The following is a 17,254-nucleotide window of genomic DNA, read 5'->3' as shown; positions in this document are numbered from 1 at the left end:
TTTTTTTTTTTTGAGACAGAATCTCACTCTGTCATCAGGCTGGAGTGCAGTGGCATGATCTCGCCTCACTGTAACCTCCGTCTCCCGGGTTCAAGCAATCCTCCTGCCGCAACCTTCCAAGCAGTTGGGACTACAGGCACACGCCATCATTCCCAGCTAATTTTTTTGTATCTTTAGTAGAGACGAGGTTTCACCATGCTGGCCAGGATGGTCTCGATCTCTTGACCTCGTGATCCACCCCAGCTCGGCTTCCCAAAGTGCTGGAATTACAGGTGTGAGCCACCGCACCTGGCTCAATTTTTTTTCCCTTCATTTTACTCCTCATGGGCATTTAGGAAGACTATATCTGTCCATTTATTTTGCAATAAATTTGAGACCATGTGGCAAAAGTTGCTTGGTTCTTATAAATATCCTTTATGAGCCTCCTATCTTATTCTATCATAGGAAACTTGGAGGCCATGTGTTTCAAATCATTGACCTATGGTATAGTGGAACCTGCAACAGATTGGAACTTTGAGGAACTATAGGAAGCAGAACGCTTGTTAACCTACATTAAGTATATGATGGAATTAGGAACCAACCTTTGTGCTGTAAAACTCCTAAAATTTAGGGATCTGTCACTGCATCATAACCAGCCTATCCTGACCAATACTTTCTCCCCAAGTTTGCAAATACGAACATATGCACAAATATATCCCAGGAACATATGGATCAAAATAATCATACATTCTCTTTTTTAATTTTGAGATTGTTTCATGTCTTTTATTTTCTTCTCTGCATTTACACATTTCCCTCTAAAAATGCCAATGTCTTATGTAATTATGTAAATTTTAATTGTCCAGATATTTTTTGTAATTATTAGGACAGACAATAATTCATAAAGAGTTTCTCTACTACTTTTTTAAAAAAATGTTCAAATTTATTTCCTTTTCTCAGCTTCACATAGGTTTCAATCTCAGCTCATCTGTCCTATTATTTGAAGTCTTTAAAATATATATGAATTTACATTTTTATCTATCTTCTTGTAACAAATAATTTCCATTAATTCCCATTTTACTTTATTTTTTAAAAATGTTCCAGAATTTGCTTAACTGATTTCAAATTTTGTTGGAAAATTCAGTCTGTATTATTTTGCTGGCATTAGCTCTACATAGGCTTTTTCAAATGCAAGAAACTTGTCATTTAATTTTTAGTATCTTATATAAGCCCAAGTATAGCTATAACCGCCAATATATTCATAACTTGTGCCCATAAACATGGAAACCTTTATTATAATTCTCACATTACATATTATTAAGGGAATATTCAAGTACTACATATTGACAATCTAAGGACCAAATGAGAAGGGAGAAAGGGATTATTGATAAGGAGAAGGTTGGGTCAATATAATATCAAACAATGGTCTCCAAGAGACTCTGAGAACTGTGTATTGATTATTGGTATCTTTCTGAATCAATAAGCTGATAGGTTGTGAGTACCTTCCTATAAAGAGATCTTACATAATTTCTCTCATTGATCCAGTAGGCAGGGGTTCCTATTGCTTTTGTGCATATATGGGCGTGCAGATGTGTGCTTTGTTTATGTATCTGTACATGTAGAAAGTGACAAGATTAGGAAATAAAGAAGGAAGAAATGAAGAAAAAATGAGAGAAGTTCACCAACAATGAGAAAAAGAAGTGCATTTGCTAGCTGGATTTCTTTTCTCATGATCAGTGACATGAAACAACCGCTCGCCTTGTATAATTCTAGACTCAACCAAAAGAAACATCAGACTTTAAAGAATGGTTTCTTGGCATCCTTTGGCTTCCAGGAGATTGAGGAGTAATAAAACTTCATCACGAACTCAAATGGCATAAAAACCTCTGGGCCCTTGCTTGACCTGCATTCCTCTATGAACATCAGAACACACAAAAAAAATTGGGGACAAAGTTCTCCAGATAGTTTTATTACTGAATTTGCAAATTCTCTTACTATTTCATAAATAAGAAATGAAACATGTTTTAAGAAAACATGTAGGCCGGGCGCGGTGGCTCAAGCCTGTAATCCCAGCACTTTGGGAGGCCGAGACGGGCGGATCACGAGGTCAGGAGATCGAGACCATCCTGGCTAACACGGTGAGACCCCGTCTCTACTAAAAAATACAAAAAACTAGCCGGGCGAAGTGGCGGGCGCCTGTAGTCCCAGCTACTCGGGAGGCTGAGGCAGGAGAATGGCGTAAACCCGGGAGGCGGAGCTTACAGTGAGCTGAGATCCGGCCACTGCACTCCAGCCTGGGCGACAGAGCGAGACTCCGTCTCAAAAAAAAAAAAAAAAGAAAGAAAAGAAAACATGTAATAATAAGCTTTAAAAAACGGGCTGCCTTCTAGGCAAGGACTTCCTGAAGTCATGAGTCAGGGAGGGGTCGTCCAGAGCTGGTTTAGTTTTTAGTGATTTTTAACTACAAGATTTCTGTCTTGAGAAAATAGTTCTTGTTTCAAATTGGGCATCGGTCCTTACCCTTATAATCATTCCCATGGTTCCACAAAGTTGAAAATCGACATGGAACATATGGCATTCATTTATTTTGTAGTCCCAGAATCCTATGATCACCTGAGTTGCAATCTCATTCTGACTTATTTTCAAAACCTCTGATTAGCTCTGTTCTGCACCTTCCCCGTTCTTAATCTGCATTCCCCCACAAGATAGCCATGTACAATCAACAGAGCTCCCCAAATAGAAGGCAAGAAATGACGAGCCAGAAACAAAACATCTTTTAAAATATAGTTTGCAAACTCTTCCTTGTTTGCTGCCTACTGTCTGTTTTTAAATAATGCACAAATCAACTTCAGTACCATGGAAATAATCAACACAGGATCAAAACCTGGAGTTTCTAGTAGAGCACAAATCAAAAGCTGTAGGAATCCAGCAGCTGGAGCCTGTCTCATTATTTCCCCATTCTTTGATGTGCTTTTCAGCCAAGTATCTTAGAGAATTACTTGCAGATATGTCTATCTACAAATTCTACATTGCTTACATATTATAGTTTCCAACAGAGATAAATACTGTAACTGAGTTCTCATTTTCAAAATAGAACCCCTTCTTTTTTTCATCTTTTATTATGCACACAATCTTGTAAATGGCAAAACTGAAAATCAGCTGCATCTACTAAGAGAATCAAGTTTGTTATTGACTCTGAGATGCTCGTTTCCATTAGATCATCCATCATAGCTTTATTATGTGATCAACTGCCTAATTAATTTTGTACTGGGGTATTTAGACAGAACACTGAATGTTTCAGTGGGGTTTTACTATAATCCTGCACCTGCGGCCTCAGAGATTTAGATATCCTCCTATCATAAGTTTGTACTGTGCCTATAATCACTTCTGCTTCACTAGGATTCCGGCAATTCAGTCCAGTGAAATTCAGCAATATTAATTTCAGAAACACCAGAACATTTGCATCTGTGGTTATGTTTCTTTGGACTTTAATCAGATCAAAGTCACTGCAAGATATTAAGAGCGCTAGATACAATATTTTGTTCAGACAGTTTTAGTGGCTAAATCAGACACTGTTTTGATTTTCTGTGCTTATCTGTTAATATGAACAGATGCAATCATGCTATTGTATAATGACTCTTGATTGCCAGCAGTATTTGATTTTGCAACCATTCGGTGGTGATAATTAAAGATAACGGGATATCCTATACAGTAATAATTAAAGATAACTTTGTGAGCTTTATCACATGAATAAATGCCACAGAAGAGGAATTGGTTCTCTAAAGTTCCTCAGCAATGCATATTTTTGGAAGGCCAAGTCTGAAAAGTCTTAAAAAGAGACATTTTGGTGCAACAGGCATAGCTCAGTTTGAGCTAATTTAAAAATTTTCACTTATCTTGATTGCCACACATTACGACTTTGTTCTTTATTTGTTCAGAAAAATACCAGCAAGAGTGTGCTATTCACAAGACAGAAACGGAGAAGAATCAAGCAATATGGAATGTTGTATTTCACACACAAACAGGCATTGATAAAGGTATAAATAAAGAATCTTCGAATCCATCTTCCATTTGAGAAGAGGAACTAGAAGTCTGTGAAACTTTGCCTTTGTCTACTCTATGGAAACTAGGTGACAACGTGGGATGCAGACAGCCCGTCTCACAGGACATTATTCCCCCGGGACTAAAACTGAAGGAAAAAATTTAATTAATTATGTTTTTGTCAATTAATTGAAAGTGAAGGCAATGACTTGTCACAAAAAGCAATTCTTAAAGCAAGGCCAGCAGTGAACCCAGCTTGTAACATCTGCCTTCAGGAATACATTGCTTATAAGTGTAGGAATGCCATGATAAGTATAGGACACTCAATTGAATTTAAGTTTCAGATGTAAAAAACATCACTCTTTAAAAATCAGATTTAATTCTATTTCTTGTATTTGCATTTGCTAAGTCTGCCAACCCTATATAAACATCTATACAGGTATACCTCAGAGATATTGCTGGTTCCATTCCAGACCATCACAATAAAGTGAATATCATGATAAAGTGAGTCATGTGAATTTTTTGGTTTCCTAGTGCATATAAAAAGTATGTTTACACTCTACTGTATTCTGTTAAGCATATAATAGCATTATTTCTAAAAACAAGGTACATGCCTTAATTTAAAAATTCTTAATTGCTAAAAATGCTAATGATCATCTGAGCCTTCAGGGAGCAGTAATCCTTTTGCTAGTGGAAGGTCTTGATTCCATGTTGATGGCTGCTGACTGATCAGGGTGGTGGTTGCTGAAGGTTGGGGCAACTGTGGCAATTTTGTAAAATAAGACAACAATGAAGTTTGCTGCATCGATTGACTTTTCTTTTTAAGAAAGATTTCTCTATAGCAGGCCATGCTGTTTGATAGCATTTTATACACAGTAGAACTTCTTTGAAAATTGCAGTCAATCCTCTCAAATCCTACTACTGCTTAGCAACTAACTTTATGTAATATTCTAAATCCTTTGTTGTCATTTTCAACAATGTTCACAGCATTTCACCTGAAGTAGATTCCATCTCAAGAAACCACTTTCTTTGCTCATCTATAAGAAGCAATTCCTCATCTGTTAAAGTTCTATCGTGAGATTGTAGCAATTTAGCCACGTCTTCAAGTTCCACTTCTAATTCTGGTTTTCTTGCTTCCACCACACCTGCAGTTACTTACTCCACTGAAGTCTTGAGCCCCCAAAGTCACTCGTGAGTGTGGGACTCGACCTCTCCCTAATTCCTGCTAATGTTGATATTTTGACCTCCTCAAATGAAATCACAAATGTTCTTAATGGCATCTAGAATGGTGAATCTTTTCCAGAAGGCTTTCAATTTTCTTTGCCTCGTCTCTACTAAAAATCCAAAAAAAAAAAAAAATTAGCTTGGCACAGTGGCACACACCTGTAGTCTCAGCTACTTGGGGAAGCTGAGGCAGGAGAATTGCTTGGACCTGGGAGGCGGAGGTAGCGGTGAACCGAGATCCTGCCACTGACTGCACTCCAGCCTGGGCAACAGAGCAAATCTTCTAAAAAACAAAACAAACAAAAACAAACAAACAAAAAACCTACTATATATGATAGCTGTAGCCTTAGAACATGTATTTCTTAAATAAGAAAGACTTGAAAGTCAAAATGACTCCTTGGTTCATGGGCTGTAGAAAAGATGCTGTGTTAGCAGGCATGAAAACAACATTCATACCCTTGGGCATCTCATCAGAGCCCTTGGGTGACTAGGTGTGTTGTCAATGAGCAGTCATATTTTGAAAGGAATCTTTTTTCTGAGTGTTAGGCCTCAAAATATTCAGTAAACCATAGTGTAAATGGCTGTGCTGTCGTCCAGGCTTTCTTATTCCATTTATAGAGCACAGGCAGAGTAGATTTAGCATAATTCTTAAAGGCTCTTAAAGAAAATCTTTTTTTGTTTTTTGAGACGGAGTCTCGCTCTGTCGCCCAGGCTGGATGGAAGTCGCCGGATCTCGGCTCACTGCAAGCTCCGCCTCCCAGGTTTACACCATTCTCCTGCCTCAGCCTCCTGACCAGCTGGGACTACAGGCGCCCGCCACCTCGCCCGGCTAGTTTTTTGTATTTTTTAGTAGAGACGGGGTCTTACCGTGTTAGCCAGGATGGTCTCGATCTCCTGACCTCGTGATCTGCCCGTCTCGGCCTCCCAAAGTGCTGGGATTACAGGCTTGAGCCACCGCGCCCGGCCAAAGAAAATCTTAAAGATTTTCAGAATAGTAAATTTAGCTCAAAGTCACCAGCTATATTAGCCACTAAATAAGAGTCAGCCTGTCCTCTGAAGCATTGAATCCAGACACTGAGTCGTCTTTTCTACCTATGAAATTCCTAGATGGCATCTTCTTCCAATATGAGGCAGTGCGTGTAAACTGAAAATAGATTGTTTAGCATAGCCACCTTCCATCAGTGATCTTAGCTAGATCTTCCAGATAACTTGCTGCAGCTTCTGTTACTACATCAGCATTTGCTGCTTCATCTTGCACTTTATGTTATGGAGATGGCGTTTTCCCTTAAACCTCACAAACCAACCATTTCTAGCTTCCAACTTTTCTTCTGCGGCTTCCTTACCTCTCTCAGCCTCCATAGAATTGAAGAGAGTTAGGGCCTTGTTCTGAATTAGGCTTTGGCTTAAGGGAATGTTGTGGCTGGTTTGATCTTCTATCTTGACCACTCAAACTTTCTCCATTTCAGCAATCAGGCTGTTTCACTTTCTTATTGTTCATTTGTTCACTCGAACAGCACTTTTAATTTCCTTCAAGAACTTTTCCTTTGCATTAACAACTTGGGTAACTGGCACAAGAGGCCTGCCTTTTGACCTGTCTCAGCTTTTGACCTGTCTTCTTCACTAAGCTTAATCATTTCTAGCTTTTGATTTAAACTGAGAGACATATGACACTCTCTTTTACTTAGAAGTCATTGTAGGGTTATTAATTGACCCAGTTTCAGTATTGTTATGTCTCAGGTAATAGAGAGCCCCAAAGAGATGGTAAGGAGTGGGGAAAGGGCCATTTGGTGGAGCAGTCAAAACACACACACATTTACTGATTAAATTTGCACTCTTATATGGGTGTGTTTCGTAGCACCCCCAAAACAATTCTAATACTAACCTCAAAGATTACTGAACACAGATCATCATAACAGATATAACGATAATAAAAATTTTGCAATTTTGTAAGAGTTACCAAAGTGTGACCCAGAGACGTGAAGTGAACACGTTTTTGGAAAAATGGCGCTGGTAGGTTTGCTAGACACAGGGTTGTCACAAACCTTCTATTTGTAAAAAAAACTCATATCTTCAGTATCTGTGAAGTGCAATATAACGAGGTGTGCCTGCACTTTCTGATAACTAGGCTTCAGAGCACCTGCTGTGTTTTTCTAAGTAATACTTGATGGGGAAGATCAAAGGTTAGAATAATAGCAGAAGTAAGTCTTGTAAAATGTGAAGTAAGGCCTGATGGCTGGGAGTTAGCCACCGAAGTCGTAGCCAGGTAAGTTCCCTGAGCAGGGAAACAACCTCTCCTCAGTTCAGACCTACATTTTCTTTCCTCCCTCCTGTTGCCCCTCAGTTTTTAAGCAGACAGCACTTGAAAATGATGCTGTGGATGGGAGGAGGGAGATGGGTGGTCCCTTGCTTTAAATGGCTTTAATGAGGAGTCTATTGCACTTATCAGAAAACAGTTTATAATTTTCATCAGCTTATCAAAGGGATAAATAATAACTAAAGATCTCCTAGTTGACCACCACTTTACCCATCTGAAATAGTTCATATGTTTTGCAGTGACCTTCCTCTCCCGACTTCTATCCTAATTGGATAATTCATTCATGGGACATCCTTTCCTATGAATTAAAGGAAGGGCAAAGATTAAGTATCTTCAGATCACTTGAGGCCAGGAGGAGTTCAAGACCAGTCTGGCCAATATGGTGAAACCTAGTCTCAACTAAAAATACAAAAATTAGCTGGGTATGATGGCACACGCCTGTAACTCCAGTTACTTGGGAGGCTGAGGCACGAGAATTGCTTGAACCTGGGAGGTGGAGGTTGCAGTGAGCTGAGATCGCGCCACTGCACTTCTGCCTGGGTGACACAGTCAGACTATGTCTCAAAAAAATAAATAAATAAACAAGCAAGCAAACAAACATTAAGTATCTCTATATGTGGTCTCTTAAGTCTTCTGATAAGACTGAAATGTCACAAAAAGATATACAGGAAATTTGGTAACAGGCATAACATTCTCCTTTATAGAAGTTATGAGTCAAGGGAGAAGGTTTTAAGGGCTTTCCCTTTCCAATCCTTATGTCAAGAATAGAAAATTATTTGTGAGTGAGTGATGGTAAAGAGCCTGGGTCAAAACACTACAATAATCAGCCTTGGCTGGGCGCGGTGGCTCACGCCTGTAATCCCAGCACTTTGGGAGGCTGAGGCGGGCAGATCACAAAGTCAGGAGGTTGAGAACATCCTGGCTAACACGGTGTAACCCCATCTCTACTAAAAATACAAAAAAATTAGCCGGGCATGGTGGCAGGCACCTATAGTCCCAGCTACTTGGGAGGCTGAGGCAGGAGAATGGCGTGAACCCGGGAGGCGGAGCTTGCAGTGAGCCGAGATCGCGCCACTGCACTCCAGCCTGGGCAACAGACCGAGACTCCATCTCAAAAAAATAAATAAATAAATAATAATAAGAAGAATAGTAATAATAATCAGCCTTATTAGCTACGTTACCTTGGAGAAATTACTTACGCACTTCAAGTTGTAGTTTCAAGTTCTGTAAAGTGGGTATATTAACAGAACAACCATGGAGGCTTAAGGTGAACTGCAAAGATTTTCACTAATATTTTATTTCTCAAATAGGATAACGTTGGAAGTGGACTTGAGAAAGCCCAAAGTACAAAAATTTCAACCAACTGTTGCCTAGTAAAATTTTTCAGCATAAGGAAAAGTGTATTAATAAAAGCATATTCTATGAATTTTAGAATTTTGACATGACAGGTTTATGACATAAGAGACATATACTAAACTGTATGTCTTTAACACAAATTTTCACAGATTTCAGTTGAGTCAGTTCTGTTATAATGCTTTTTGTGAAAATGCAAATTTGGTCCAATGCAATTAGTAGAGGAGGGAATAATTTGGGCGTAATGCAATTCATGTTTATTTACACATGATTTCATCTGAGTGAAATGCTAGGTGAACACAGAAAACTGTACCCAGCTGACCCATGTTTCATAGGAAAGCACAAAACTCATATACCTTAAAGATCTATCAGCTACCAAAAGTTCCCCACCTCTGTGATGAGCCACACCTATTCTTTATCGTTCGTTTGTTTTGTTTTGTTTTGTTTTTTTGAGACAGAGTCTAGCTCTGTCACTCAGGCTGGAGTGCAGTGACGCGATCTTGACTCACTGCAACCTCCGCCTCCTGGGTTGAAGGGATCCTCCTGCCTCAGCCTCCCAAGTAGCTGGGACTACAGGCGTGTGTCACCACTCCCAGCTAATTTTTTGTATTTTTAGTAGAGACGGGGTTTCACCATGTTAGCCAGGATGGTCTCTAGCTCTGGACCTCGTGATCTACCTGCCTCAGCCTCCCGAAGTGCTGAGATTACAGGTGTGAGCCACTGCGCCGGGACCTGAGCCACACCTATTCTTATTCGATGTAATAGCTTTCTTTTTGATATTAGAGAATCATCTTTCTACCAATTTAGAATAACAAGCTGCAACTCTTCTGAAACTCACTTCCACAAGCAAATGTCGGTGTTTTTGAGAAAGTGCCACACTTACATCATATTTATGAATTTCCTAACCATTTAACATGTAAAACTGCTACAATTTTATTAGTTTCTATTGTTTTGATGCCAATAATGTTAACAGTAAATGTCAATAATAAAATTTTTGAGTGTTGCACCCCAATCTCATTTTTCCCACAAGCCACTGGTTTGTAACGCTGTGATTTGGCATAGCATATGATTTTTAGAAAGGAATATGTTGCATTACAAGAAAACTCCCTGTACAGTGAAGGTACAAATTTCCCAATTGTGAATTAAGTTTATAAATTTCAAATTTTTAATCTCTTTTGTTTCTAAAGTTTAATTCATCTGTAGTATAAGCATTTAATTCATTATTCAGTATATAACCAGGACATTTATTCAAGATTAGAAGATAGAAGGGTAGAAGAGAAGGTTAGTGTTAATTCCTTTTCTGCTAATAGTTTGATATTTCTTCCTTAATGAGGTAAATCTTGCCCAATGTGAACAGTAACTTGCTGTCTCTATGAATACTTAAGAAGTTAAGTTAAATATAGGCAAGTATTTATAACCAGTAAACTCATAGTTAATGATTGCACTAACTTCTCGCAAACACAATGGTAATTTTAGAATTTATTTTTAATAATTCAATTTAACATTTTTCAATCTACTCGAGTTTAAAACTCATTTCTCCCAACATTTAATTACGCAAACACTTACTTCACTTCCAGGCAAAAACATTTCCTATCTTAGTGCTCTTCCACATCAATGTTGAATGGGCACATGCTATTAAGCAGATGCTGCCATTTTCAATGTGGCATGCGAATGCCTGTCACTAAATTCCAGACAGTGTTATTAATTTTGATCATGCTTCAGAATCTAGCCTAGCCAGCATCCTAGTTATTCCACTGGTATTTCATCTAATAGGTAACTTTTTAAAATAAAAACAATAACACTTGCACTTAGAGCTTCATTCTGATGAAGAAGTGATGTGTGTCATGCGTCCAAAAAGGCCAACAAAAGAATTTCTTTTCTTTCTTAAAACTGCTGACTGTATACCAACATATGCCTGTTTTAAAACAAAGAAGTCATATATGCTTTCCTGTTACTCTTATCCATGGGGGCTGGGAAATATCTAAGTTTTTTTCCTACCAAAAAAATGTAGTGGATAACGGTGCTTTATACTTTATAGGTGTCCCATTTCTCACTTTGGTCTTGTGTCTTAGGAAGAGATAAGTTTCTTCAAGAAAAAGAGCTCAGTAGCATTGGTGCTGACAGTACGCTAGTACCTTTTTATTCCAATTTACACAAAACAGAGTAAAACAATTTTATGACTCCATGCATGCCCTATTGGGGTGGCAGTGTAAGCCTTGATTAGCTCATCAGAGATCAAACTCTTTAGCAAGGTACTGACAGATGCAGCGTTAAATCTAGGAAGTAGGTCAGGTTTATCACCTACATCAATCCTTTTATTCAGTAGCGCAGACACATAAAGGGAAAGAGAAAGAGCATTTGTGTGCAGAAACGAGTTGACAGATACATTACAAAAATAAGTCTCCTCCTTCAGAATATCTCTCATTTAAAAAAAGAAAAAATTGAAGATTACACTTCTAGATAGGGACCATGTACACTCCAGGCTGCCCTGTGTAAAATGTGATTGTGTTTCTCGTCACAATTATAAAGATGACTTTTCATGATATATGGTAGGGAATAACAAATACCATTCTTTTTATGCTTTATCAGACATAACAACTAAGTTAAGATCTGTACAAATTTGGTTTTTAACAGTGCCTCTGATTTAAACTCTTCATATATTTTTCAGCTGAAAATATATTCATATATTTGGCATTATAGTAATATTTAAACCAAATTCTAAGAACTGTCTACAGATTCTAACAGTTGTCTAAAATTTTCAAGTGAGTATTTCTGTTAGATCACCAGTTCCTCATTCAATCTTTCTCTTTCTCTCGACCTCCTAGCACTTTCCTTTCCATTGCTGTTGGTGAAAAGAAGTTTAGTCCCAAACTACAACTTAAAAAAATGCACAAATAAAAACCATGCCCTAGCATTCATTTTTAGAATCATATTTCCTCAGATTTTGGAGGAAAGAGAATGACAATCCCAACAGTGTCTATGTCCCTTACTGGTTAAATAATTAATGGTGAAAATAAAATGAACACAGCATTTTTTCCATCAAAAATTAGAAGCTCACAATTTATATGGATAATTTTTAACATAACCACAAACCTTTTTCTTTTCTTGGTTCCCCTTTCACATTTAATGTATGATTGAAAGTCAATAATAAATGCCTCAGATTAAAACACTTAACATCTATGTATGCTAATTATTAGAGTTTTGAAGAACTAAAATAATAAACTGAGCCAAAAGTGAGATCCATGGAGAGTTATATTTCATAATTAAAACATATGAATCCTAAATATGCTTTCTTGGCCAATCATGTAATCTCTAAGGGTATACCATAAAAATGCGAATGCACCCACATATTCCAATTAATGTTTCCATCTTGGCTGACTTGCTTGGTGGATTCAGAAAGCCAGAATGTTCTAACAACTTCACAAATACAGCACGAGAGTCAAGCCTATACTTTAACAAGCTACTTTTTCCAAATACTGCACATGCTCCTAATGCAAAATGGTATAGTTCAAAAGTAATACTATAAAAAGCTTTAAAAAGATAACAAAATGCTATTAAAGATTAGTGTCTGAACTTGCAAAAAAACATGATGCATTTCTCTGTTTTAGGTAGAAGGGTTGTATGGATCAGCTCGTATTTGCAAATGCATGTGAGTTTTTTGTTCTGGCCAAATGAGCCCATCAAGGTCATGAACTTGAGGGGCTATCTCTTAAAAAGTGTGGACACATCGCATTACAAATGAATAACAAGGCATTTTCAAAGTACTAAATACAGTTATTTATTTGTTTCATTAAATAGTGTTTCTGAAATAAATTAATAAATTCATCTGAGTCTATCAAAATCTCTCCACGCTGTAGTTCATCCATCGTTTTCACAAACAATTGAAATTCATCGTATGTCAAGGCACACTTGCCAGATTATCATCTTAGGTATATCTTCTTTTAGAACAGCAGGAAGACAAAAAGGAGAGAGGAAATATTAAAAGTCAAGTATTTGTGAGTATTGGGGTAGATTTTAGCCCAGAGAAATTATCTTCCAGGATACCATTGTGTTCTTAATTTATATTTGTTTCTCCCTTTGATTTACTGTTTTTCTTGAACAATACTTAAGGGGTTTCTAAGGCAATGGACACATTCCTTCCCACTGCCATTGTTTTCTGATATTTATGCCACTTTGGTTTGCTACTAGATATTGAAATACAGAGTTTCATTTTGCTATCTCACCATGTCAAATGTACACAGTCGTCCTTTGGTACACTCAGGGAGTTGGTTCCCAGACCACTCCCTGCCCCACATAAACCCAAATTTGTGCATAGTAGCGTCCCACAGTGGGCCCGGAGGAATCTGTGTATACAAAACGTCAGCCATCTATATACGCAGGTTTCACATCCCATCATTACTCTATTTTTTAATCTGTGTTTGACAGATTGACAAAGATCAATGTATATAGTAAGTGGACTCATGCAGTTCAAGCCCATGTTGTTCAAGGGTCAGCTGCATATCTAAGATGGTTTCTATCCAACATTCTGGAATTCAGCATCTGATTATTTAGGCTTTACTTGTGTACCCAATACTTTGCTCTGTTTCCAGGCCAATAATTAGATGGAAACTGGATTGTTTTTAATGGTGGTAGCAGAATCTCTTGAAATGGAATTATTTAAGGGACTTCAAAAAATGCCTATCTCTGGGCTCCAACACTGCCCTAATGAACCAGATACTTAGGGTCATAAATCTACAATATTAACAATTTTCTCCGTTGATTCTTATGTCCACTAATGTTTGGTGATAAGTGCTTTCGATAATTTCACAGCTCAGTAAAACCTCCACTGTACATTAACAAACAAAACCCAAATAGACAGAATAAAGCATCATTCTATTTGGTAGTCATACTTTGGTGAAAGCCAGAGAAAATACTGGCTAAATGAGCTTTTGGAATTGTGTCTAGCTTTTATTAATTCTTCCCATTTTCCCCCTACTATCATGATAAGTAAAAATGAACTTCAGGGCCATTCTAATAAACTGACTTTCTGAACCCATTTGTGGAAAACTGTATCATAACTAGTGAAACAGAGACATATTCTATGCATTCACACATTAATCTGTACACTTATTCTTTTACCAATGGCATATTATTGCCACATATTGTATATGACAATTATTATATTAAATCTGTGACAAAAAAAAAAAAAACAAATAAGAGAGATATCTGCCTCCAGGAAGAAAAAACATGTGACCAACAATTTGGAAAATGAATATGACTGGAGTCCACCATAATTGACATATGAACAAAGTGCTGTAGGAGCACAGTAGAGTCACGTATTAACTCAGTAACTCAGTTCTTATGGTAAATAAAAGAAAAAAGGAACCAATAAAGTCTCCAGGGCATGAGCTGTGCCTTCTTTGGGCATAGAAATAATTATGAGCAAATGCATGAAGGTATGGAGGTAGGGTGTGTTGAGGAATCAGGTTACCGGGGCCCTCTTATAAGGTATGTGAGGATTTGTGTCAGAAAGTGAAGACAAAATAATCAGTTCTGAAGTGTGTTTTTGTTTATATGTTTGAGATGGGTTTAGGACTTGTATTCACAGAAGATTTGACATTAAAGCTGTCTAGAAAGACGAATAGGATTTTATCACCAAACAACGAAAGCATACTCTGACAGCAGAGTTAACACGAGCTAAATGCACAGGAGCATTTGAGTGTTCCCTGTCACTAGGGAACAGGGTTGCTTTACAGCCTTAGAATATATAATACATATGCTGGGGAATGACACTATAGAAAGTTGGAAGATTAGATTGAGATTAGATTTCAAAAAGCTGCAAAGTATAAACTAGGAAGGTTAGAAGCTATTCTAAATGGAATGGAATGGAATGAAATGAATGAATGAAATAAAAATATTTAATAAGAGGAAAAATACCATCAGAGGTCACTTGTAAAATGACAATTATAATAGCAGTCATTTTGAGTGCTGTGTAGTATTCCACACAAGGATATGCTACAATTTATTTATCTATTATAATATCAATGGATAGCCTATCCATGTGTGAAATATGGATGGCATGTGTGAACTATATGGCACCCAAAATGATTGAGCCAAAGCTCCCCACATTAACAGCTGAATCTCACAAGCATAATGTAAGTTAAAGAAGACAGGCACAATAAAATCCAAGTAATGTGTTTCTGTTTGTATAAAATTAAAAGAAGAGGTAAAACAAAGCGGTGATTAGACAGTAACACCAAGGAAAGTGATTATAATACTTGTCAAGACAATGGTTAGGATATAAGAAAGAAGTAGTGATGGGCAGAGGCTAGAAAGGAGATTTCAGGTTATAGGTCATGATCTACTTATTGCTATGAGTAGTAGACACATAAATGTTGATTTTATGATAATTTAGTCTTGATTTTTGTTTTATGCCTGTTCTCTGTATTACACTTGATACACACAAATATTTTTAAAAATATATTGGTGACAGGGTAGTTGAGAGGCTAGGAGACCAATCAGGTGCATTAAAAAAAAAAAAAAAATCTTGACTGGGAGAAGTGCTTATGCCTGTAATCCCAGCACTTTGGGAGGCCAAGGCAGGTGAATCTCTTGAGGTCAGGAGTTTGAGACCAGCCTGACTAACATGGCAAAGCCCCATCTCTACTAAAAATACAAAAAAAAAAAAAAATTGCCCAGTCTTGGTGGCACATGCCTGTAGTCCCAGCTACTCACAAGGCTAAGCCAGGAGAATCACGTGAACCCGGGGAAGCGGAGGTTGCAGTGAGCCTAGATCACACCAGTGTACTCCTGCCTAGGTGACAGAGTGAGAGTCCATCAACTTTTCAACACTGTCATATACAACCTAACTTTAAGATAATTTCAATTAAATCAAAATTAATTTACTTTTGCTTATTAGACAATCACCTATGTAAATTATGGATATTCTCTTAAGGAATTTGTTCAAGTTTTATTGTTGATATTGTTTCATATTCATTAGGATTTCTTCTCCTAAATTTTCTTTACTTCATATAATATTTGAACCTCAAATGTTAGATCTGAATTTCCTCTAGTAACTTGCCTTTGACTTCATCGAGTAATCCCAAGTAGTTTGCTGCTCTAAAGGTGTACATATTTCACAAACCTGTCTTAAAAATGATGATGAGTAAAGAAGAATTTAGATATTCTATGTCAGTTTTAACTACTGAAATGTCTCTTTTTTAAATCTATCATAAAACATGGCTTTTATACTGTCATCCCTCTGCTCAAAAACTTCCAACATTTCACTAGAGCTTAAAGAATAAAAATATGTAATTACAAGATCGTAGAACCAAACAAGATTTTCAGATCATCCAGCTCACTCATTACTTTGTAAATAAGGCAACCGAAACCCACCACAGATGTCATGGGGCAAGGCAGCAGACGTCATGGGAGTAGATCAGAAAATGGGCTACCTTTTTTTTTTTTTCCTCCCAGTCCATTATATTACACTGTATCGAAGAGCAAACTTCAAAAGCCATAATTTATGACCTTCCAAATTCAAATGCCCCCATTGATTTTTCAATGGCCCCCTCCTCCCAACACATATTAGTCCCTAACAACACAATCAAATATATCTACTATATTGCTAATTTTTTGGCTAATTATTTATTTGGTTTATCAGATTGGATGAAGGTTTGATTATCATGGAATCAGGTAATTTTCCTAGATACAGCCCAAAGAACTAATTTTGCCTAAAATTGAATATATTAGAAGGACGTAGAATAGCTCCCCAAGTAAAAGGAACTAACTCTTTTACAACCAGATCTTGGTAAGAACACGACTCAGGGCTGCTTTGGCAATCTAAGGCAGAAAAGTTAAAAGGCAGCAAACCACCATGGCACACGGTTACCTATGTAACAAACCTGCATATCCTGCATGTGTACCCCAGAACTTAAAATTAAAAAAAAAAAAAAAAACATTTTTTAAAGGCACTCTCTTACATTTTCCCCACAGGAATGTGTCAGAGAAAACAATTTTCCACCTTTCTGTCTCTCTGCTTAAAATTCAAATACAGAAGAATATAGTCTTGTTGGTGTAACTTAGATCACATGTCCATCCTCCCTTGGCTCAGGAAGGTGATGTATCTTTACTAACAGTACCATCAAAACTATAGAGTCAAGGTAAGGGGTGAAATTAGTTCCCTGAAGGAAAATAAAATCTAGGAGCTCCTGCCAGAAGGGGAGAAATGTTAGAAGGCAAAAATAACAGATGTTTACAAAACTCATCTAATTCTAACCAATATATGAGTCCTTTTTACCATGTTTCCCTTAGAAATTCCCAGTTTAGAATTGCTAGTTAAGTCTTATAGTCTACACCTTTGGAAGT

The sequence above is a fragment of the Colobus angolensis genome, unplaced genomic scaffold (assembly GCF_000951035.1).
Source record: "Colobus angolensis palliatus isolate OR3802 unplaced genomic scaffold, Cang.pa_1.0 Scaffold27, whole genome shotgun sequence".
In the NCBI taxonomy this organism is placed as follows: domain Eukaryota; kingdom Metazoa; phylum Chordata; class Mammalia; order Primates; family Cercopithecidae; genus Colobus; species Colobus angolensis.
Note: the sequence above shows the minus strand (reverse complement) of the source record.